Source organism: Patagioenas fasciata, chromosome 2, assembly GCF_037038585.1.
Source record: "Patagioenas fasciata isolate bPatFas1 chromosome 2, bPatFas1.hap1, whole genome shotgun sequence".
NCBI classification, from domain to species: Eukaryota; Metazoa; Chordata; class Aves; order Columbiformes; family Columbidae; genus Patagioenas; species Patagioenas fasciata.
This window is the reverse complement of record NC_092521.1, coordinates 4,958,084-4,982,926: the sequence shown is the minus strand read 5'-3', so window position 1 is coordinate 4,982,926 and position 24,843 is coordinate 4,958,084.

Genomic DNA, 24,843 nt, shown 5'->3' with positions numbered 1-24,843 from the left:
TTAGACACAAGTTACTTTATAATTATTTTCTATATTCTTATTTGGAACACATTTTATCTTCACCAAATAATATCACCACCAGCCAATTCCCTTCCAGCTCCTTACTCCCCCAGCAGCAAGAAGTGCAAAATGAAATGGCCAATTCTTATTTTCTCACTCTGTTAAGATTGAATAGATCTCAAGGCAAGCAGAGCCCTGAGACATGCAGAAGATGGAGGTGAGTGTGCAGAGATCGGCTGCTGGAAATGGCGTTTGTACCTGTTGAGGTGGTGTTGCATAGATCCACTTTCCCTTTGGCTGACTCCTGCTCTTGAAGGCTGCAGACCTGCCCCCGGCTCAAGGATGACCCTCTAGCTTGATTTATTTCACCTTTCGAGTGTGGCTTGACAGCCAGCTCCTTCCTTCCCAGTGTAGCAGATTCACTTATTGCCCCCCAGCCTGCAAAAGCAACAGAAAATTCTAGGCTGATGGACCACTATGGTCATGGACCTGCCCCTTGGTTGACAGACAGGGCCTTTGACCAATGAGACACCTCTTTTGAGAGAAGTTTCTGGACCATTACCATAAGTGACCACAACTCAGATTCCACTTAGGGTATAAATAGAGCCCACTGGAGACCCCCACTGAATTGGTGTTCTTTGGAGCAGTGGGTGACTCTGCTCCTTAGACTATCTAAGGAACATTCCCTGGGGACTGAGACACCTTGCCAACCTGGTAAGTGATCTATGTGCCTTTGAGAGTCCTCACTTTGATACTGAGTGGGAAGATGTGAATCATCACTCCAGAGTTTTGGGATCTTAGAATCATAGAATCATTTCAGTTGGAAGAGACCCTCAGGATCATCAAGCCCAACCATAACCTAACCTAATTCCAGCACTAAACCATGTTCCTAAGAACCTCATCTATATGCCTTTTAAACCCCTCCAGGGATGGTGACTCTACCATTACCTTGAGCAGCCTGTTCCAACACCTGACAACACTTTCCGTGAAGAGTTTTTTTCCTAATATCCAATGTAAACCTCCCCTGGTGCAACCTGAGGCCGCTTTCTCTTGTCCTATCACTTGCTACTTGGGAGAAGAGACCAACACCTTCCATGCTCCAACCTCCTTTCAGGCAGATGTAGAGAGCGATAAGGTCTCCCCTCAGCCTCCTTTTCTCAAGGCTAAAAGCCCCAGCTCCCACAATCACTCCTCATCAGACTTGTGCTCCAGGTTTGGATTGGTTGTGTAGTAACTGAATGCCCAACCAGTAAGTGAACCCATGTTTTATAAAGTTGTTGGAGTGCTGAATAATTTTGGATAAACCCCCTTTAGTTGGTTTTTTGCTAAACACCTCTGGTTTGAATTAAGTCTATTCAGAGCTTGCTGTTTGCCTAAATTGACTTTTGGGGTACCTGTGTGACCTCCAGTGTTTGCAGATGTGGCAGCACTGGTAATTACATCCCGTCTGTGATCTTCCAACAGGGCTGGGTCTCGAGAGTTGTTCATTGAAAGTGTGTCAATTTCTTTGCCATTTCTGGCATTAAAGACTGCTCAAGGCTTCTTAGCAAGAGGCAGAACCGATCAACAGCTGGAGCTGAGCTGCTCCTCTTGTGGGAAAAAGAAGAGCAGGAAGGGCACTGCACAGTGGGATGGAGATTTGTGATGGAAAGCTCTGGAGAACTGGACCTGCTGCCCCACCACAGAAGTGAGAGATTTGGATTTATTCTGAGGAATTGCCACAGCTCTGAGACATCTCTCAATGGTAGCACATACCCTATTTTCCACGGCAAAAGAAGCCACGAGCTATGGCAATGTCACAGGTTGTGTATGGGGACACGCAGCCTTATTTGTCCATGGTGAAGGAGAGAAGGTGGAGGAGAAAAGCAGGAGCTGGGGAGGCAGAGGTGGACAAAGTTGCTATAGCTGCTATAGCTCTTTTGTTTGATAAGCTCTCAAAAACCATGCCCAGAAAATGAAACCAAATTGTTCACATCTTCCAAAACCTTAGTTTTAAAAATTCAAAACTTTTGAGCTGTCAAGGGGTGATGGATGCTTACAAGAAAATGGAATCAAACTGGAACAATGATGGAAGGGAATGTTCTTGAACCGTTCATAAAATTATGTTTCTGCAGAGCAACCAAAAGGCTGGGCGTAGGTATATCAATTGGCTTCCTTTTATTTTTGCAAAAGCAAGAAAATGTCTTACTGAAAAAACAGCAAAATCGAGCTTCCAGTTCTGATTTTTTTTGTCTCTAATAAATGAGTGCTGATATTTTGTTTTCTGCTGGGCTTGAGGGATCAGTGCAGAAAGCAGAGTTAATTTAACTAACTGGGACAAAATAACAAGTTTATTCCTTAACAAACAAACCAAAATATTCAAGCTTATGGCTAGTACCAGTGGTTCAAGAGGGCTTGAATCCTGGTATACTCCCTGGAGACAAAATTTTTCTGAAGAAACAAAAAATAGCAACAGGCAAGAATTTCCTCTCTACAGAGAAACAACACTCAATCAGTTTTAGTAGATAAAATGTTTTCTTAACTCCTATGGCATTTCACAATTGATGAATGTTTCCAAAATAGAGATAGTTAAAATATTATCTCTTTCCCACAAGTCTTTTTGGCTTATATTCTGACTTTTTACAGTTGTGACCCAGGCAGTTTAAATTTATAATCTCACCTCTCCACTGTCTATGCTGAGATGACTAATTAATGTGGCTGCCATGCGTAATTGCAGTAACAGATATCTCGTACCCTCACAATGTGTTTTGATGTATTTTGATATCATTTTGAACCAGGGATCCAAAAGAAGACGAATATTGTTTGTGTTAGTCAATGTTTTCCTTCAGCTGAAGAACAAGCATAAATGATCTTGAAGTATCGTAGCTCCATCTGTTAATTAAAACCATAGGAAAGATGCAGGATGTTTTTCTACTAGACCACCTCTTCAGAATTATTTGTGACTATAAAAGACCAGATGCTGGCTGTACAAATAGAAGATGGTCAGAAAAGAAATGGCCAGAAACTTGCCCTGTTTTTTCCTTAACTCGTTTTCAAGAAGATGAACAGAAAACCAGGATTTTCTCTCAATATTTCTCTGAAGTAGTAACGGCAAAATTATGGTACAAAGAAAAATTTCAAAATGCATTTTGATGTTCAAATAAGCCACTGATGCCTTGAGAATCAAGTTTTTTCCAAGAACCTGTTTTTAGCTACGTCAAACACAGGGCTTTTCCCAAATCTACGGCAACTACAGTCACCAAGAGCAGGACTCTTCACCAGCAATAGATTGTGTGCAAGAACCCTCTGACACAAGAACTTCATTTTACATTCCCAGCAAGAGATGTTGTGCCTTGCCCACCTTTTTAAATATAGTATACTTCAGATTATTTCAAATTCTTTTAGGAATTTTGAACTTGTGGGGAAAAATAAGTCATAGAGATGCCAAAAAGAACAATGAGTTTTCCATATCTAAATGGCAGAGACCATTTAGAGGGAAGTTTGGTAGGGACCCCAGACATCAGTCTGAGTGTTGAGTTGCTGATGAGAAAATATGTAGACCAATGATGTGCACCCATCTGTTGATAACCTAGCAGTCCAGTGGAAGCATAGATATTTATTGTTTAAAAAAGAAAAAGAGGGAAAAATAGAAGCATTCGACCACTGAATGCCGTGAAACCATTTAATCTGCAAGTCCTGGAGATGGTGCATATGATTCAATAGTGTAAGGTACCACCACGCTGTTTTGCAAATTTATCTCCATGCTTTCCAGATGGGATGCCAGATCTTTACTGGCCTGTGGACTGTTTTTTCTCAGGGCTGAATGAAGAATGGCCAGGTCAAGAGGTAAAAGCATGTCTAGTTTTGTGAAAAAAGCAGACATCCGGGGGAAACGAGCTTTTGTGTTGTAAAGCTATTATACTCATGTCTGCTGCCATTACTTATGGAGGAAGTGCTTAATGCGTAAGCCGTGTTACTTTACGCACTTTAAAATTTATCTTACTGTCATACTGACCACCAGCAGTACTTCACCAAAGCTTTCAACATCTGGTGTTCTCCTGAACCCTATTGGCTATGCCACTCCATTCCTGGAGACACTCTGCAGAACTCCTGCCTTACTTCTCCTTCACTCTCATCTTTTCCATCATTTCCATGCTGACCACAGCCTCTTCAAGCTTAGGTTAGCCGTTGGACTCGATGATCCCTGTTAGTCCCTTCCAACTTGAGATATTCTACGATTCTTTGATCTAAGCTGCCTTCCCTTTTTTCTGGTATGCAGTGCACTTTCTTGAAGTCTTCAAAGACCATGTGTTGTGCTTGCAGTTTCACAAGAGTGAAGCTAGAAAGGAGAAATACTTAAAAACTGAAGCTGCATTCTCTTTCCTTTCTATCCTTTCTTTCTCCCTGGGTGGCTTTTAGGCATGTCTTCAAGCAGGTGAAGTCAGGATTCAGTGGTAGCAACTCACAACTATCTAATTTTGGTCCTACTTGAGAAGAATAAAGGATGGGACCTTCTGTCACATGAGGAGAGGCTGAGAGAGATGGGACTGCTGGTCTTGGAGATGAGAAAACTAGGAGGGACCTTATCCATGTGTATAAACACCTGATGGGGAAGGTAAAGAAGACGAAGCCAGATGCTTATCAGTGATGTCCAGTGACAAGTTACAGCAGTTAGAAACTGAAATACAGGAAATTACATTTAAACATAAGAAAATACTTAAAAAAAATAATATATATGTATATATATATACATATATATTTATCTTGAGGGTGGTCAAACAGTGGAACAGGTCACCCAGGGAGGTTGTATATCACCCTCCTTGGAGATATCCAAAGCTCAGCTAAAGAAGCTGCTCTAGCTGACCCTGCTTTGATCAGGGGATTGTAGCAGGGGATTTCCCTGCCATTCTCGTCAGTTCTATCATCTTCCCATAAAAACATCCCAAATTATTGTAGAGACTCTTTATATTTGAAGATTAAAGCAGGTGAATGGGAAGAGGGAAACCGTTAAAATGAGGGTTTCATCTGATACTCTTTAAAGTCTAAAAGCTTTCTTTTTACTCTTTTTCTTCCTTAATCAGAGATTAAATGGATTAGGACCATAGTAGTACAACAATACTCCTTATATTCCCTTGTCTACAGTGAAAACAAGGTGCTTCATCTTCAAAGGTAAATGATCTAAGGGCTTTTCCCTCAGTAAATCCATGACAGCCTCAACCTCTCAGCCCCTGCAGCATTGTTCTGCTGGAGTCGCAGTTAAATCAGAACCACTTTCTGTAAGCACCGGGCACTGCTTAACAGGACAGACTTTATTTTAGAAGAGACTTGAAAAAGATTTTGAAGTCATTTTGCAAATGTTGGCATATCAACAATGATTTCTTGTCAAATTCTCTGCCCAAAATCAAACAAGCAAATAAAAAAATGCCCAGCTGGGTGGTATCCTTTCTTCCTTTTTTTCAAGCTTACATATCTATATTCTTATATAAAGTGTCTATGCATATTCCTATATACGTGGCCAAAAAACTAACACTGCTCTTTATTTGCAGGTGATTGCATTCTAATGAGTGATTTAATTTAAAATCAGGTAAAAATTAAGAACTGGAGACAGGTTTTCTGCTGCTATATCTGGTTTTAATAACCCTTTCATTCATCATCACTGTGTTGTGGCAACACACAAAAGATGAAGGGCTGTTGTTCACAGCCTGCTCCTCTTCCTTTGCCTTCTTTTGATATCCTGAATTAATTTATCCGTGATGACAGTGTTTTTTTATTGGATAAATTTGGAGTGTAAGTCTCTTTCCATCACTGTTGGTTAATGTACTGCCATTGCTGGACGTGAATTGCATCATACAACTACTTTCAGGGAATTCTTGAGTCAATAACCATCCATCATCCTGGCAAAGTCACAACCCTTACATCTCTGTTAACTACAGCTGGTGTAGCTCTGCAGTAGAAAAATGGGCTTGCTGAGGAGTTCCAGCTCGTTTTTCTGAGGACTGTAAAGGTGATGATGAGAGTCCAAAAGAAGAACCTGGTTTGTGATGTCAGTATTGAGCACAAAGCATTGGTAGAAGATGGTCTCATCATATTTTTTCAGTGGGAAGGTGGGATGTTATCACTCCAAATTGGCCAAAGATTCTGCTGGAACTTTATAATTAATATCATACACAGCTCCTGGAAGCTCCTTTGTTGGATGATGAACGTGTCACTACGACAATGCAATCTTATAGTCCTTCCTCCACTTGGAGAATAGGAGTTACAGTGGGGTGGTTGCTGAGGGTCCTGTTGCCACTTGTGGGCAATAAGGATCCGCAAAAGTTGCTCAATCAGGAAACTGGTGATCTGACTTGGGCTTATTTTCTGGCTATTCTAAAGAAGATATAGTTGTAATGGAAAGTGACAAACTGGCGAAATGAGGGACCGATGATGTCTTGGCACAGAGCAGAAAACAATGAGGAGTAAAACACCTTTCCTGTGTCTTATCCTTCAACTGACATCCACTGCTTCCCATAGGACTGGTACGCTGGAGGCACTCACCCAGCAAGCACATTAATTTATTGGATTTTCTGTTACTAAGCATATGAGGCATGTCAACATTGACTTGGGTATTATCCAAGTAAGGAAGTTCCTAAAATCGACATAGTCACCAAAGCACCATTTTTCTCTATGAGCTCTCTTTATACTCCTCTTGAATTACTCTGTACTCACCATAGAATCATGAGATGTCCTCAGTTGGAAGGGACCCACCAGGATCATCGAGTCCAACTCCTGTCCATGCACAAGACAAGACAACCCCGCAGTTCACTCCGTGTGTCTGAGGACGTTGTCCAGTCTCTTCTTGAACACTGTCAGGCTTGAGACCGTGATACCTCCCTGGGGAGCCTGTTCCAGTGTCCAGCACCCTCTGGGTGAAGAACCTTTTCCTAATGTCCAACCTGAACCTCCCTGGCACATCTTCCTGCCATTCCCTAGGATCTTATAACTGATCACCAGAGAGAAGAGATGACCACCTGTGTTTCCTCCTCCCCTTGTGAGGAAGCTGTAGCTGTGATGAGGTCTCCCCCCAGTCTCCTCATCTCCAGGCTCAATAAAACAAATGACTTTAGCTGCTCCTCATACGGCTTGCTCTCCAAACTGTTCACCAACTTTGTAGCCTTTTCTGGACACTCTCCAGTAGTTTAATATCTTTTTTATCCTGTGTCCCCAGCCCTGCACACAGTGAATGCTCCAGGTGAGGCCGCACCAGTGCAGAGCAGAGTGGGACAATCCCCTCCCTGTCCAGCTGGTGATGCTGTGCTGGATGCACCAGGACACGGGTCCCTCTTGGCTTCCAGGGACACTGTTGGCTCATGTTCAACTTGCCATCGACCAGAAAACCCACATCCTTCTCCACAGAGCTGTTTTCCAGCATCTCATCCCCCAGTCTGTATGTACAGCCAAGGTTGCCATGTCCCAGATGCAAAATCTGGCACTTGCCCGTGTTGAACTTCATGCATTTGGTACTTCATGCGGCAATACCCTGGAACAGGACACTAAGAGCTCTGATCTGGGCTTGTGCAAGATGTTCCTGAGTCCTTCCAAGGCAGTAAGCAAATTACAAAGAAATACCGTGAAGCCAATGTGCAAGGCTTGTGCTGTGTGTAACTGGCGTCTTAACCCCTCCTGCTTCCAAGAGGGACTTTATCTCCTCCAACATCACCTCTGCTTTGACAGGAATCTGTCTAAAAATCCCCCCAAAACACAAAGTGATTTGAGAATTCTCAGTCTCCAGAGCAGTGGCAATGAACAGTCAGTAAGCTGAAATCTCACTCATATGATATTGATCTCGTATGTAGTCTTTGAAGAGCTTGAAATATAGCATGGTGTGTTCAACTTTCTATTAAATATTCACCATACCTAGCACAAGTAGCAGTCATTGTCAGAAGTTTTTTCTGAAGAAATTATTTCCCACTTTAAATTCCAACGGAAATGGAAAGATTCAGAGCTGAGAGAGACATTTCCTTTTATGAAAATGCTGTTACTGGCAGTCCTTAAAGGTGGGATCAAGGGATTTAATAAATGTAATTTGCTTTTTATTACTGCTCAGAACTGGAGCTACTTTAGAGTGAAATGGGCATGTGCTGTGGGAAAGTGGTACTATAAATCTTTTGCTATCAAAGAATTCTGCCCCAGAGAGGTATTTTAGAGCAGTGTTTTGAAATGGTAAGGGTAGATCTAGGCAGTGCTTTGCAGTAGCCATGTGTGTCTACACCCCTTTGCTTCTTTAACCTAGTAGATCACATCTGATTCTTATATCTTCGAAACAGCTGTCTGGCCAAATTGTCTGGGAGTCATTCCCTCTGATATCTTCCCAAAGAAAATTGATTAATTAGCACATTTATTGAGTGTTGCTCCTGCGCTGGCATAGGTCTTCGTTGTGCAGAGGGAAGATAGGCCGTGTTCCAAGTCATTCCTTCAAAGCACCATCTGTAAATTTTAACTGCGTTAGCTAAAGGCTGCAATTCTCACACAGTCAAGAGTAGCTTTGTCCTTGTTCATCCTCTATTAAAAGGCATTTTTTGCTATTTGTAAAACATAATATCATCCCGAAAATCACGCAGTTACTAAACTGAACAACCAGGGAAGAGACGTCTCAAAGCAAATTTAAGTTATCTGAACCCAGTGTCAGGATTTTTGCTGCAGTGACGCAGGATACAGCTTGAAACCGCTCTATGTCTGACAGGCAGCAACGGGTCTCTGGGAGCCAAGAAATACAGCACGACCGAGGAAATATTGGACTCGTAAGGAGAAGCGATGGAGAAAATGCTGAGAAAAACACACCTGCTACTGAAATTGCTGATCTGTGTCATTTGCAACATCCTGAGGAAGGTTTTGATGTGCTTTTTTATATATTTTTTTTTTCATTCAGCAAATTTTTCACGAACCTGCTTTGCTTGCAGGTTGTTTGCCAGCAGCCTGTGAGCGACATGTGGGATGGATCACTACCTCTCAGTATCTTTCAGCCTCTGGAGTCCCCTGCTTCAGTGACAATGCCTGGGCAACGTGGCAGCCAGAAAACCAGGTTTCCATCTTCCTCTGTGGAAGAAAGAAACACTGAGGTTTCATTATGAATTGCAACTGGTCTACATTTTGCAATATTTGATTCTACTGTGGCATTGCATTGGCCCTTCTTAGATATTTGCTTAACATAGGCCAGGGATGGTTCACTAAAGTCATTGGGTCCAGTAGCTGGTCCAGCCATGTAATAAAAAATCGGTGCAGAAATGGAGTCAGAGTATTCACTCTAGATCCTTCCACTTCCAAACGTTTCCCAACACCTCACAAATTTAATACTTTTAGTGCTAAAACCCTAGGAAATGATGACATTCTTCAGGAAGAAAGAAGGGCATTTCCATTGCCTGAGGTCCTTGCAATAACCTGGAGTACCTGGGCTGTAAATCCCTGTATGATCCTAGGAGGTGGAGAGTGATTCCATTTCCCTGTGGTATTCTGAATGTCGTATTTTGGGTAAATATATCTGAACAGGAAGAAAAATGGAAAGTAATTCCTTGAATATCAAAACCAGTTTTACCCCAATTCATAAGGGTGCTTTAGAAAATCCCTCCAAAGCTTTCTTTGCTTGAAGTGAGTCTTGTCTCTTTGTCTGTCCAGCAAACAGACTCTTGGGCCGTCTCTTCATGAGATGCTGAAATGAAGCACTGGTCTCCTGACAGTGAAAAAATCCAGAGTGGGAAAAGACCAACAGAAGGATGACCTGGAGTGGATAACGTGACACTGGCAGCATTTGTCCCTTTCTGTGCTGCATCTTGACTATATCCTGCTGATATCTGAATTTCTCTTTGAAGGAAAAACACACACCTGCCCGTAGAAGTTGTGTTAAAAGTCTCCAGATTGGCACTGATACAACAATTTTTGTTTTAAGGAAAAGCTTGTATGGATTTGCTTATTTGTAAAGCTCAGACAAGGTGTGATGGATTAGTGCTCTGAACATTAGATTCACTGAATAAAATAAACAGATACAAAGGCTCAGGTGCAGAGAAAGATGTCTTAGGTGGATGCTCCACATGGTTTTATAATCTCATTCAGATTGCTTCTCAATTATTTATCATTCTTTTTAGAAGGACATAAAACTTCAATTAAGGGGCTCAAGCAATGGAGATTTATCCTTCATCCTGTCATAATAAGCTCCAATAGTTAATTGTCCTCTGTTGAAATAAGTGCCTTGTTTCTGTTTCAAACTTTGTGGACTTTCAGACTGAAAATAGTATCTAGATCTGTTTATTCTTAAGAAAATTCCTCCAGCAGAAAGCTTCCGGTGGGGAAAGACGTTGCAGGTCATCATAAAGTCTCTTTTCCCAAAAGAAAAATGAAAATAAGTCTTTTCACCTGTCTTGCCTAAGTGGCTACTGTAATGGCAGAAGGGATTGCGAAGGGTTATATGAAGTTAGCTGGGCAGTGATGGAAAATGAACAGGGTGATGCCAATTTAACTGAGATGAGAATGTGCTCTTTGGGCTCAGTGTCACCAGCATGCAGACAAGCAGTTTGGAGCGGTGGCTTTCCTCTTTGTGCAATAAGTTTGGAAAATAAGGAGGTTTCATATTTTGAGTTGTTTTACTTAAATGGGCAAAGAATCTAACACAACAAAATCCAGGTTTTCTCTGTTATGGCATAAAAATATGGCATACACACGAAGATGTTTAACAGTGCGCCTTAGGAAATGGGAATCCTTCCCTTTCTAAAAAGACCTAGAGAGAGAGAACTTTGTACTGAACAAAGCAACTAACAAGCAATAAAATCTCTCTTTCCCTAAGCGCTGCTGCAATTCTACAGTCGAGCAATTGGAGAGCTCATAGGTTGTCAAAAAGGATATTCAGCAGTTTCACTGTCCTTGGCACCTCATCCCTAATATATTCATTGCTGCCTTTTCAGATAGTGACGTGTTCTGATTGCCCTTGTAGGCAGCGTGCCTTGTACAAGGAGGGGATGGCTGGCATCACCTCAGAGCTAAGTTGCCTGGCTGTGTAGCAATCAACCCATGAAAGCCGAATCCAATGAATGACTTCCTTTGGACTGCTCAGAATCAGGCAGGGATGTAATTGAACAAGGGTAATAATGTACTTATTGATCCCTTCAAGGTCTCCGATTTCCTTGAAGGCAAAGGAAATAATGAGCCTCAAGGAGCAATAATGCACCTTGCAGTATTGAAATAATGGAGCTTCCAGCTCTGAAATGTGTGATTCCTGCTACTCCTGGAAATCTGCTTCTCCCTCTGGCATGGAGTATCAGCAAGAGAAATAGCTAGGCTGCATATAATAAGAGATTTGCTCTTACAGCCCCTGTGTACAAGGACGTGCGAGTTCATGTTCTTGATAAGCTGGGCACAATGAATGTCAGGGAGGAAGATCATGAGGTCAGGGTGAGGCAGTTAGAATCATGTAATGAATCAGTGGTTAATGCATCCAGGCTGCAAAAGCCACGTACAAAGTGCTGCAGCTGATTTGAAGTGATTGCACTTTGAAATGAAAACTGATTCCAGGCATTTCATGTGTTTCCTGGCTGCTCCTTGTTACATGGTTCATCAGGGGAGGGAAGGGATCTTTGCACAGGAGTTAGCAGGGCTCATTCAAAGAGCTTTAAACTAGATTTGAAGGGAGAAGGGGAGAAAACCAGGCTCACTAGTGATAAAGCTGGTGGCAGAACACCAGTATTTGAAGGACAGTGTGCTAGGGACAGTGTGCGAGCAAGGTTCTTCATTCTGCCGTCTCAGTGGAGGTAGGGGATGGAGATCCACATGGCAGCAAAGACACAAGGGTTATTGATGTGTTAGAAACCGTGGAAGGACCTGAGAATGGTCACATAGGAACTGGAGCTTCTCCTCCCAAAAAAGTGAGGGGTCAATAATAGACTTGGCAGCGTTAGGTTAACGGTTGGAGTTGATGATCTTACAGGTCTTTTCAAACCAAAATGATTCTGTGTTTCTGTGTTTATGTAATATAACCACCACCATACATTTGTGACACTTGGCTGTTCTTTAACATAAATGATGCTTGGCTGTTTAATGAACAGTGAAGAGTGGTAGTCATCCTTCCTCCATTACAGATACAGTTACAGAAAAAACACCTTTCCTTGCTAGATGTGTGCTTCTGATTTCTCAAATTGTTGCTTCTAGCTTTGATTTCATGTCACAGATGCAGGGTTTCCTAAAGATCAGAGAAGGGACATGATGAAGTGCAAATGGCACTGGCTTACTGCCCCTTGGCTTTTAAAAATCTTTCTGTAAAACAATGTCATCTAGCACATCATTGCGGTCTGTATGTCTAATCCCTGCCACCTTGACTGGAAAGATAACTGTATTAGGGTTCATCTTTTTCTCTTGTTTCTCCAGTGTCTGGCATCTTGTCTGTACTCAGAGCAGTGAGTTGCTCATAAGAAAGGTAGTTTCTTATGTTCTTCTGCCTGATGTGATACCGTCTGAATATACTCTGTATGAATTAAAAGCAGTAGTCAGTCCTTTATGACTATATGGACTTTTTCTTCATAAGCCTCAAATAGAGAGATATTCTCCACCCTTCCTCCTGGGATGAGACTTGGATAATAGCCGGCAGGCCACAGTGCCACTAAATTGGGATGATATCTGTTTCTTAGTTGATCTGGTCATTCGCAAAGTCTTAAACATGGGTAGATATGTCACACAGCTATTGCAAAGCAGTTCCTCAGCTGCTGATGTGAGGTTGCTGAGTTGGTCATAGCATCATCAACACTCAGGATACCCATCACCCAGGAGGCTCCACACCATGAGTTGTTGTCTGTCCTAGTTGTATAAATCATGGGATTTATCCACCCCTGCACTATAAGAATGGGAAACTGAGAATGACAAACCAGTCAGAGTCTTCTAATCCATAACCTGTACTTCCCTCTGGTTTATGAGACTAACTAAACTACTTGAGGTCATAGCATTTTGAAGTGGTAGTGTTTCCTTGGTTAAAAACAAGGACTCTTCAGGAAACTGAAAAAACACATATAGTTTTTGCAACATTTGTTTTTGAGTTTTTGATTTTTTTTTTCTCTTGTCTGATATTGACATTTCAATTTATGCTAATTTATACCACTTGAAAAGCCCAAATAAACCACTTGGGCGGAAATGAAGAGAGGGTGAGTGTAAGGAAATTAAAATTATAAAGTTGATGTCTGTGCTAAGATAGCACTTGAGACACAAAGCATTTGCAATCACTGTAGCATGCATCTAGTCTGTATGATACTTAATTAGTTTTTCAACAAGTGGTATGAGTTCCTTTGAAAATTTGTGGACCTTTGTTTACTGCCAACCAGCCTCCTCATGTCCACACAATAAATAATCATAGAGCTGGGACCATCTGGAAACCTGAAAACAGGATATTTTTCAAGTTTTGATAAAAAAGGATTTTTTTAAAAAAGACAGAAGGTATCAAAACATTCTCCCTTTTCCCCAGTTATTTCAGATAGAAAGAACTGTGGGAAGTGTCTTCAGATGGCTGGTTTGATCCATTGACTGTTCTTTTTTATGGTACGAACAAAAACTTTGCCTCAATGAGCAGAAGGGCCGAAGGAAGTGGCTTCCAGATTGTTGCCCATGAGGCCACAGTAAATGTTCTGTAATTGGATCTGAAGAAGGAATGACCATGGACGATCAGTTTGAAAGGAGTTACAGTCCCTGGGGCCAAAACTCTTGAGAAGAACTCGTTTGAGATATTGATGATGAGACACAGATAACAGAGATACAATCCTAGTAATAGAATCATAGAAGCATTTTGGTTGGAGAAGATCTTTAAGATCATGGGGTCCAGCCGTTAACCTAACACTCTTCAGTCCAGGCTGGCATGTGCTCATCCAAAATTTGTTCCAGCATGTGGTTACAGCGGACTGGGATGAATGTCTGTTGCCAAAATGTCTTTGCTAACAATGCTAATCCAAACACTGAAAGAGATTGCCCGGAAAGGCTGTAGAGTTTCCATCCTTGAAGTTATTAAAAAATTTGACTGAACAAGGCCCTGAGCAATCAGATCTAATCTCAAAGCACTTTTTTTTTTGAGCAGTGGTTTGGACAAGAGGATTTCTTGAGGTCATTTCTGACTTTGATTTTGTTATGATTCTGGCAACCATGTGCACGGTTCTTAAAAGAAGATGCACTGCAGAAGATGCAGGGAGGGACAGCAAGGATGCAAAAAGTATTGCTTCATAGAAGAAAGCTTTTGTAGGTCAACCATGACCTATTCTTATCCCAAAATTGATCAGAAATTATTCCTAAACACAAACCTTGCACGTCATAATGAGTAATACTCTTATCCTGTGTAGTTATTTGTATCTAGTGTGCTTTTACAGATACCTGCAGATACAAGGATATATCAAACATGATGATGCACTTCTCACTGGAAGATGTACACAGTTGTGAAAGATGGAGTTGCCCTTTGCTGAGGCAACAAGTTGTTATTTAGTCAGTCAAGTGCTGGAGATAACCAATGCAGAGAGGCATTTGCCTCTCTAAATTCATGTTTTAATTAAGAGGAATAGCAAGACTGTCACCTGAATAGAAAACAGATAAACCAAAGCTGGAGAGAAAAGCTAAATGTGTTCAAAGGGCTGGGAGATCCTGGCTCTGAGGACAGTGGTCTACAAGGGTGTATCCTCCACAGTGAGGGATACAGAAGGAAAGAGTCTTTGTCAAACTGAGTAACAGAGAAGTCAGTAAATCAAGTGCATAAAGGGACAGAGGGAGAAATCTCAATGTTTGCACATTAAAAAAATATTTTTATCTTATTTCTTCACGTAGTTTTTTTGTGAACATTTTGAGTTTCTTACCACAGGTCAGTGAGAATTCCAGAAGTCTGGATGGAGTGAAATAGCAGTGGCTAAATTAAAGGGGAAGAAAATCCACCAAAAACCATTAAATGCGAAGATCACATCCCTGTCAGAGGAAGTTCCTAATGCTAGAAAATTATCACCGTGTGCTGGCCCTGAACCAAATAACTGTTCTCAAATTATACTAGGTCTTGCTCAACACTTTTGTTCCCCTTATTGTTTAATGTATGGTTTAATACATGTGTCTAGAGCTGATCTGCTATGAAAGACATTAATCATATCAAACCATTTTCTGGCAGTCACATTGCAGCCAGCACAACTCTGGAGAAATTCCCCAGAAAAGCCCAGAAAGGTGACAACAGTTCAGCACAAACAATGATTTTTTGGTAGAAATTGCCAGCTGATGAACTATGTCCAGGATGAGCAAAGGTGTCTGATTATGTGAATATAGTTGCTTCCCTTATAGATCTATATGTTAGGAATGGGGTATGCCAGTGCCTCTGAGGAACTGGATGCTAGAACCTGAATTTTTAATCCCAAAGGAGCTGGACTGAAATAATCTCACTAGGTAAACCGAAGCTGTGCAGCAGATTTCCTCTCCTGTTGAGCCGGAGGAATCACTGTAATGCCTTTCAACAATATTTTAGCACAAAACCTAACCCATTTACATGGTGATTAATCTCACATGCCAGATCTGAGTGTACTTGAAAGCCTTCAGCGGAGACAGCACAGCCACAGAGATTGCCCCGAGGTCAAAGCCCGCTGCTGTGGAAATGAAATATTTACATAACCTTTTATTTCAAGAATTTATGTGATGCGCAAATATGTTCATTTGGGCTGCTTCCTCAGTGCTTTGCTGAAGTTGCCAGATGAAGGGAAACAGTGAAATGTATTTCTGAGAAAGAATATGATTATCAGCCCTAAATAGGCATGTGGTAGGGCTGTGATAGGGAGTACACGGCACAGTTGCCCCAGGGAGAAAGCAACTAGATGTGGCCATCCTTCTCCGGGCCTGTGTTCCTGTGATAGGGCATGAACACATCTTGCATTGGTTTAACAGTTCAATTACTCCATTTTCGTGGACATCCTGGGCAGCAAAGACACGTACATCAGTAATGTGCAGGGCTTTTGTCTCTCCTTGTGTCTGCAGATGGAGTAGGATGGCTGGGGCAGAGTGATACTGGGTATTTCCCACTCATTGTGCATCTTGGAAGGTAAAAGTATCTTCTGCAAGACGACTGCTGCTCCTGCTCACCAAACCAAAGTCCAACTCAAGAAGTTTCTCTGTGATTAAACTCAGGGCTAGGAAGCTTTTGCTTTGGGCTCAGAACTTGCAGCTACTGCATTTGTGCTGAAAATGTGTACGAAATCAGCATTGCTGGGCTTACTTTTGGCCCATTTTCAAGCAGGACTGTGTCAATCTCTCAACCAACTCCTGAAGAGTATGAGTTGTCGGGTTTGTTGACTCTGATGCCAGGTTACACCAGCAGACAATGTGGCCCAGGGTAAGTCTGAGCCCATTAATATTTTTGCATTGCCCATAGGAAATGTGTGGCTATATGATCACTAGAAACATTCAAGGCCAGGCTGGACGGGGCTCTGAGCAACCTGAGCTGGGTGAAGATGTCCCTGCTCATGGCAGGGGTGGTACTGGATGAGCTCTGAAGGTCCCTTCCAACCCAAACTATTCTATGATTCTATGATCTCACTAAAATCAGAAGGATGTTGCCCTAGTGTAAGAATGATTCAAGGAAGAAAATGTCTGGACCGTTTTTTTATTTTCTCAGACAACTTGTTTGACTGCACTGGTAGTGTCTGCTTAATAGCCTCTTCTCACCCTTCTCGCTCTCTCCCCACATTTTGACTTCCCTGGCTTCCTTCCCAAATTATCTTCCTATTTATCAGGACAAAATCAGACCTTTGCAAAGCGGAGTCTGCGAAATCATTTTGTACCCTATGGCATGGAAAATTGTCTACAACTAGCACTTACTGCTGTGTGCTTGAGTGAGCTCTGAATTTTAGGGAAGCACAAGGTGTGTTTTTAAATATGTAGCTACCGAGATTGGTGCTTGAAGTGATGGAGGAACAGCAAAACTTTGTGGCCCTGGGTGTCATAGGACAAGGAACTGAGTGGAGTTTTCGTTTTGCTCTGTGCTTTTCTTTTCTAAAAATGAGAAAGCAGCTTGTTGGTTCCTGAGATTTGGAGCTGAGGCTTTTGTGATGATTATTCCTATTTTCATCTGCCTTCTGGGCATGAATGTTGAAAGCATTAAAGTAGTGAAGGCCTGGATCATGGGCCCAGTGTCTGACTGACACAACCAGTGGGCCCAAAGCTTTCACTGGAGGTTGTGATGAAGGAGGCTGGATAGTTGGTGAACTAATCACAAGAACCAAGCTCATATTTTGTTTTTTTATGAGCTACCTGGTGTCTTGATAAAGGTATTTTTTAAACCAGACAATTACAATCTGAAATGCAAAAAAGCAGAGGCATTGCACATGACTGCCGTACTGCACTTTGTGTGACTGTCTTCTGCATGTTACTGAACTTCTGATGATCATCTGCCACTCAGAAAGACAAATTTTGATGACATTCCTGCTCTCAAGCTACTCAGGTTATTTTCTTTTGAAATACCTGTTATACTGCCCCTAAATTTTCTTTCAATCTGCTGTCTGTAACTGGAAAATGCTGCCAGTCACATCTACCCAGAGAATGACTATCAATGCAAGTGTGCATTTTTTGTTTCTTTCTTTTTTAAAAAACAAACCTTTTCATTATATTTAATATGCTCTTATACTCAGTAAGAAAATATTGTTCCTTACTGATTTTATCTGGCCAAGCCACACAGGTTGGTTTGTATTTATTTATTTTTCTTACTTCCTGGAATTTTCAAAGCAGTGAAATAATCTCTGACATATTTGCTCTTCTGTTTGTGCATGAGAATCAATAGTTATTATACCTTAAATGTTTCAGAAACATTCTTAGGTGTGAAATAATCTTGTCCCTACTCGATGTTATATGGAGTGAGTACACCTCCTAAAAAGACATTTTCTATTGAGAATTTGCTTTGAGATGTGCCTGTTATAGAAATGCATTCTTAGAATTAGGAATTTGAGAAGTCTGCAAGGACTCTCACCATGGGCAAGGAAAAGAGAAGTGTTGATCCCTTGGCATGTGTGAAAGTTGTGTGCATAATATTGCTTCGAAAACCACCAGAAATAGTAATTGGCTGCTATTAGGTTATCTCAGAAGATGGTTGTGAGGGTTAAGAGGGATTTTCTGTACATGTAATATGCCTGGAAAGTCAAATTCATCGTTCTCCAGGCAACTGCTGTTCAGATCAAGTTACCAAGAGTGAAGAAATCTAAAATATGAAGCAGTGTTGTTTTAGTGCCTGATCAACATGGAAACTAGAGTTGCATGGGTAAGATCTTGAGCACATAGAGTGTAGGCTGCACATTCCTATTTCACCAGCATTTAAGATTATTACGTCTGGGCTGGAATGCTGCTCGCTCTGGAAAAATCCTCCTTTTACTTAATTGCTGAGAAAGTCTGAGATGTTTGGGAACAGTTTTTGTTTTGAAGTTTCCACATCGCAAGCTAGGGACATATTGAAGACTGCAAGATCACCTTTAAATTATGGTCAGAGGGAAAGAGTGTCTGTGCACACACATGCTGAAAGAAATTAATGGATGAGAGCAAGAAAAGTGTAATGCGAATAGCCAGAATTACCACAGCACATGCTTTCTCATTTGCACTGCCTTCAATGAAGAAAACATTGCTGATAGTATTTGTTTAGCTGGTGAATGCCCATTGCTTTCTACTTCAGGCAGAGGAGATGGAAGGGTCTGCCAGCTGAACCACTAAGGAGGTGGCTGCTCACACTTTTCAGGATGACACGGCCCATCAGAGACGGACTGAAGTGCCATCTTCCAGTGCAAGGGAGCAGTGAAAGCCCAAGGAGGGGGCAGGTCCTTGAATCATAGGGTCATAGAATGATTTTGGTTGGAAGAGACCCTCAAGATCATTGAGTCCAACCATTAACCCAACACTGTCAGTAAACCATGTCCCTAAGAACCTTATCTACATGTCTTTTGAATCCCTCCAGGGATGGTGATGCCACCACTGCCTTGGGCAGCCTGTTCCAATGCCCAACAACCCTTTCCAGGAAGAATTTTTTTCCTAATATCCAATCTAAACCTCCCCTGGTGCAACTAGAGGCTATTTCCTCTTGTCCCATCACTTGCTACTCAGGAGACCAATCCCCTCCATGTTCCAACCTCCTTTGAGTTAGCTGTAGAGAGTGAGAAGGTCTCCCCTCACCTTCTGATCTCCAGGCTGAACCCCCCAGGTCCCTCAGCTGCCATTCATAAGACTTGTGCTCCAAATTGCTGCAAACTGTCAATTTATGCTGTTGGAGGCTCTGCTTATAGGTATTTTATGGCTGTTGCATGAAGAACAATGGTCACTCACAGTGTCTGGCAAGCTTCAGAGGAGTCCTGAGCATCAGGGTGGATGCTGCTTGGCAAACTCAGTTCATTTTAGAACACGTTAAGCTCTACATTTGATACGGAAAGGAGCTGAGGAGAGGTCACCCTGGGCTGCTTCTCTTCCTGTAAGAAAACAAGAAACATTAGAGGAGAAACGAGCAAGGGATAAAAAACGAAGCTCCATCTAATAAGGCAGGATTTCACCCAGCTTGTTGGATTGCCTCTGTTTGATGAGCCAGCGAGACACATCTGAATGGATCTTGCAGTTTTTTTCTTTGGATGAGAGCTTTGTGATTTTCCCTTTTGAAGCTTCTGCATCTGTTTGCTTAGTCGTGGAGAGAAAACGTATTCATTATTTACTTCTCTCTCTTGAAATCATGTTTGTGGACTTGATTTCATGTCTTTGAAGCTTCCCTTTAGGTCCTGTAGAGCGCTAGGCTCTTGATATACATTTTGCTTCTCTTCATGAAACATGATCAAAAGTTAAACACTGGTGAGAAATGTATACTCTATCTAATTTATTAGATGAACATAACCATCCAAAGCCCTAAAGTTCCTACTAATGTGCATCCTAGTCTTGCAGAAACTTGTGTGTGAGTCATCCTACTGAACTGTAGTTAGTGCCACTGCTCTCTGCATAGGCAGAGGCATATGTCTGAATACTTGTAAAGAAGCCAAAAAACCACAGAGCTGGCTAAGGAAGAAAGTGCCAATGGACTTGTTTGTTTTACCGCAAACTGCTCCTACTCCCTGGCTTGAAAATCAATTGGCTGGATAGAAGGCAAGTGCCAAGTCTTCTTCCTGGCTCACAAGGCTTCATGATAACTTCTCTTTTATGAGAGATAGCTTGTCTCTCTGTCTTTTATAAGAGAGAACTTCTCTCATAAAAATTACATCAGTAGTGCAAATCCCATCTTCACACGTAAGCGAAGGCCAGAGCAGGACTATATCGATTAGTTCAGAAGAAAGCTCTGCCTTGGTAAATAAATTGAAGAGTCAAGATTTTTGTTAACAAAGTCAGTATTCCCAGTCACTTGGTATTCTTCATGTACTACCCTCAGACACTGCAGTCCTTCAGCAAAGTCTGGAGCTCAGGGCTGCCCTTGTCAGTCATTCACCATTTCCCAAGCAGGACTTTTTTGTATGCATGTTGGAATTCCATGTCCTAAAGCTCTGACGAATTCATATGAGCAACTGTTCTTGATGAAGAAGTTATACTTTGCTAATCCTAGAGCCTTCCATGTGAAGAAGTCAATAATTTAATTCCAGCCACTGCAGTGCAGCAAAGGCAGTACTGAAATCTATGTTCCCTCCTGGGCTCAAAGCCCTGTAGAAGCCATGAGCTCAACCTGGCTGGAGTTCATTTTGAAAATTAAAATTTCAATGAAAATATACACAGAAAACCAGAAAAGTCAGATTTTGTTCCCCTCTTGAAAGCAGTGATATCTTACTTTAGCAACTAGCCAAATCCAAAGCCTGTAGTTTGCAAACAGCCTTTATCTTCAATTGTTTTTACTTTGCTTGCTTACATAGTGTAAAGCATGTGGAAGGCAAACACTGTGTGTCTGTGAGGGGAGCTGCTGATCAGGGCATGGGCAGTCACACCTGGAGCTACAGCAGTAGCAAAATGGGGGTACCAAAGCCAAGGTGAGGACGTGACCAAGTGATGGGATGCAGCAACCTGAAGCACAAGGCAGGAGCCAGCCCCATGTGTCCATAGAGGGTCAGGATGAGTTGAAGGTGCTGAGAGCAGGAGCTACAAATGGGTCTGAGCAGCCCAAAAGAAGAAAGAAGAATTAGGGCCACTGAAGAGCTGTACTAGTCCAACAGAGAGCAAGGCTGAAAGAGCAGTATACAAAGACAATACCTGGATCTAGATAAAGAAAGGGTAAAGAGTCTAAAAGCATAACTTTGGAACAAAGTGTTTGGAGTTTTAGTTTTATGCTACCTCTGATTTTTTAGGAATCATTGCCTTGGTCTCCTATTGCCAATAGCACAGACTTGGGCACTTTGCTTGGGTGAGTAAAACTCCAGAGGGCAGCAGAGGAGGGTGTTGACAGAAGTGTGCAGATAGCAAGCTGGTGGGACCATAGACACCTTAGAAATACCCAGGTAAGCTGATAGAGTTTGGAGGCATTTGATCAACAGTCATCACTGGAAGGAACCAAATCTGCCATTCCTGCTGGCTCCTCTTTGACTTCAATGGTGCAGTGTAAATCTACGGAAGGAGAAGATTGGTTTTTTTTGGTCTCAGTTTTCTCTATGAAATACCATCTGGCTATAATAGTCATCCTAAAATAAATCCACCTCGGTCTAGAGTCTAGTTTCTATGGCAATGTTTTGCGGGTGACTAAGGGTCAAAGTCCGTTATTTGGTCTGGAGGACACAACAAGTTGACATGTGTGTGATTAAAAACTCTTAGCTGAAATGGGCAATTTTTTTCTGCATTTTGGGAGCAGTCCCTGGCCTGTGCCATTCCTCAAATGATATTTAGACTTCGTCTGGGAAAGAGATACTTGAAAGGGGCCACAATGGCTTCAAGTTAAGATGGAAGTGGTCCAGCCAGTGGTAAATCAGTGCCAAAGCCTGTGTCCTTCTTGCCTTTCCAGTGTATGGCCAAAGAGCTGGATGCAGAACAATGATGAATCCGTAGTCAGAGCTTGCCAAGAAGATTTTAAACACATTGTCAAGCTTGTGACAACCTCTTCAACTCCTGTGGCTGATATTTGATCTACGTGTCATGTACAGTCTCACCTCACTGTTGTCCGTTTTAATAAATATTCTGAGCATGGACCTGCATGTGTGATGTTACTACAGCGAGCAGATACTCTTTGGGGTCCCACCTCCCTCTCCCTGCTGCAGAGAACACAGCACAGAGCCCCTGAATGTGAAGCAGATTAAAAATCACCATTGTTCCTGCACATAAACATGCATATTTCAGAGCCGTGTGACTTGCCAGTGCTCTGCCCAGATGGCTGCTCTGTTGAAACACATCTCAGATTTGAGCTGGAAAAAGCATGAGTAATGTCTTGGGTCATGCACATAATTCATCATTGTCCTGTTAATCAGGGTGGCAGCTTGTCCCCCATATCCTCCCAACATGTGCATCAAAAGACCCATGACCAGCAGTGCTGCACAAAAAGGAATATATGCTGCTGTGGTGATGTTTGCCATCAGAGCAAACAATTTCTTACAAGCCTGCAGGAACATGCTTTAACACCAGGGTGGTAATGATCGACTCACTGTGCTCGAATGGGTGGCTGGGTGGGTACTACATGTACCTTATAGCATAAGAAGTGTGTCAATGGCATTTGGTCAATCCCAGCACAAATATTGCCTGAGGACATGGTTGTTTGAGGAAGAAGTGGGGAGAAATTCTGTGGCCAAGCAAAGACCAAATAGTTCATAAACTGTTAAAGAATATGCCCTAAGCTAACCTGTAAATGTTGCACTTGTTCTCTGTTACACAAGATGCCTTAGGCCAACAGCTTCTGAGATAAAGATAGTCCAAGTTATTGGAAGTCATTTTGTATTATAGACCTGTTTTGAACTGAACTCATGCTGTTTCCTAAGAAAAGACTTCTTTTTTTTTTTTTTGATAGATTTCTCTCCTTGACAGGGGTACAAGAGATTTCTTAGGTAGTCATTACACCTCACAACAAAAATAGCATTTTATGAAGCAAAGGAAGCTTTAAAAGCATGTTCTTGAGAGTATGTGTGGGCACTGGCAACTAGGAAAAATAGTCTAAGCTAGGAATAAAAAAAACAACCCCGACTTTGAAGTAGCAGAAGATAAGACATCTTGTTGGCTTTGCAGATTTATTTATGCCTCTCTTTCCTTCCCAAGTCATCTGTGCTTGCTTTCATACTTTCCTGCCATCTCTTAGATTTGACTTTGGGAATCCAAGGTTCTTGATGAGGGGCCTGAGGCAGAAGGGACTAAGCTATTATTGGGACTAACGTGGATCTGGCGTCATAGTTCTTGGAGCCTTTGAGTGATCAAAATGATGCTGGAAGCTGAATACTTGGTCAACACTGGAATGAGGGGTCTGAGGCACTGGCAGGACACTGATGTTAAAGGTAAAGAGGTTGGGATGGTGTTGGTGGGAAGGGGTGGGACATGCTGAAAGATCTGTTGGAGTGAAGAGTTTTCTGTTTGCATGTACAGTGAAGGGAGGAGGGAACATTGCTTATCTGAAGGATGTGACAGGTCCTGGGCTAACAGAAGGACATAAGAAAGGCTGTATTGGCTATGTAACCTAGCCGCTTGTTTCTGACAGTGGTCCAGGGTGATACCAGGTATAAGAACAAGGTAAATATGTATTTCCCTAAATTGCTTTTCTGGCATCCAACCACTTGGTGTTCAGAGATTTCCTGACCTGGAGGTGGTTTCTGTGTATTTTGTAAAATCAGTGGCTCTCTTGGCATGAACCTGCCCATGAATACTCACCACTTTTCAACACCTACAACATCCTGTGGTGAAGAGTTCTCCAGTTTCACGATGAACATCTTTGGCTTTGTTTTGAACTTGCTCCATGGGTTGGTATGAAGCCTATATCCTACTCTTACTCTTTCTCTCTGTCTCATCATCTCCACTAGAGAATAAATTGCAACAGTGGGAGAAGAATGTGATGGGACTAAGGAAGTGTGTGTTCCTCCACCAAGACACAACAGAAGGGCATGCCCAGCCAAGCGTTGTCACTATTGCTTTCTTCTCTAGTGACCTCGGGGAAGCCAGGAGGGATGAAGGGGTAGAATGAAGGGAGGAGGGACAGAAAGGTGCAGGTGTGAAAGTATGGATGCATGGAGCAAACCCAGTGCCCTCTCTGTCCTCACAGCTCTCACCTGTGAGCTCCATCCATCAGTGAGGCCCACAAACAACTTCCTCCAGGAGCTACAGTTTCTAAGTGGTTTATATTTCTGGTGACACACTCAGTGGAAATAGGGCAGATGGCAACACTTCTGTTGGTCTTTATGAAAGGTCAGGTTCCAGCTGGACTCTGACCTAACAAGGAATAACCAATGCTCCTGTCAGTGTTCTCAAGATTGTTTGGTTAAATAATGAAAGCATATGCATTTTGGGTTTTTCCATCCTTTGTATTTTTTCCCCGTCATTGTTTTATTCTGACCACATCCCTCTCCAGCTGCACATTAGCATTCTTTCTCCCTCCAAATCCTCCTCCCCCATTTCCTGCTCACGCTTCTCCCTTTTCTCACTCTTCCACAGAGCTGCTTATCATCACACAGTGAAACAGAGTGACTGTGTGGACACTGGTGTGAAGTCGTCTCTCACTATTAGAGCATAGGAACCTGCAGGACCATGGCAGCAAGAAGGGCAGATTTCACAGTATCACAGTATCACAGTATGTTTGGGATTAGAAGGGACCTCAAAAGATCATCTAGTCCAATCCCCCTGCTGGAGCAGGAACGCCTAGGTGAGGTCGCACAGGAATGTGTCCAGGCGGGCTTTGAATGTCTCCAGGGAAGGAGACTCCACAACCTCCCTGGGCAGCCTGGGCCAGTGCTCTGTTACCTTCAC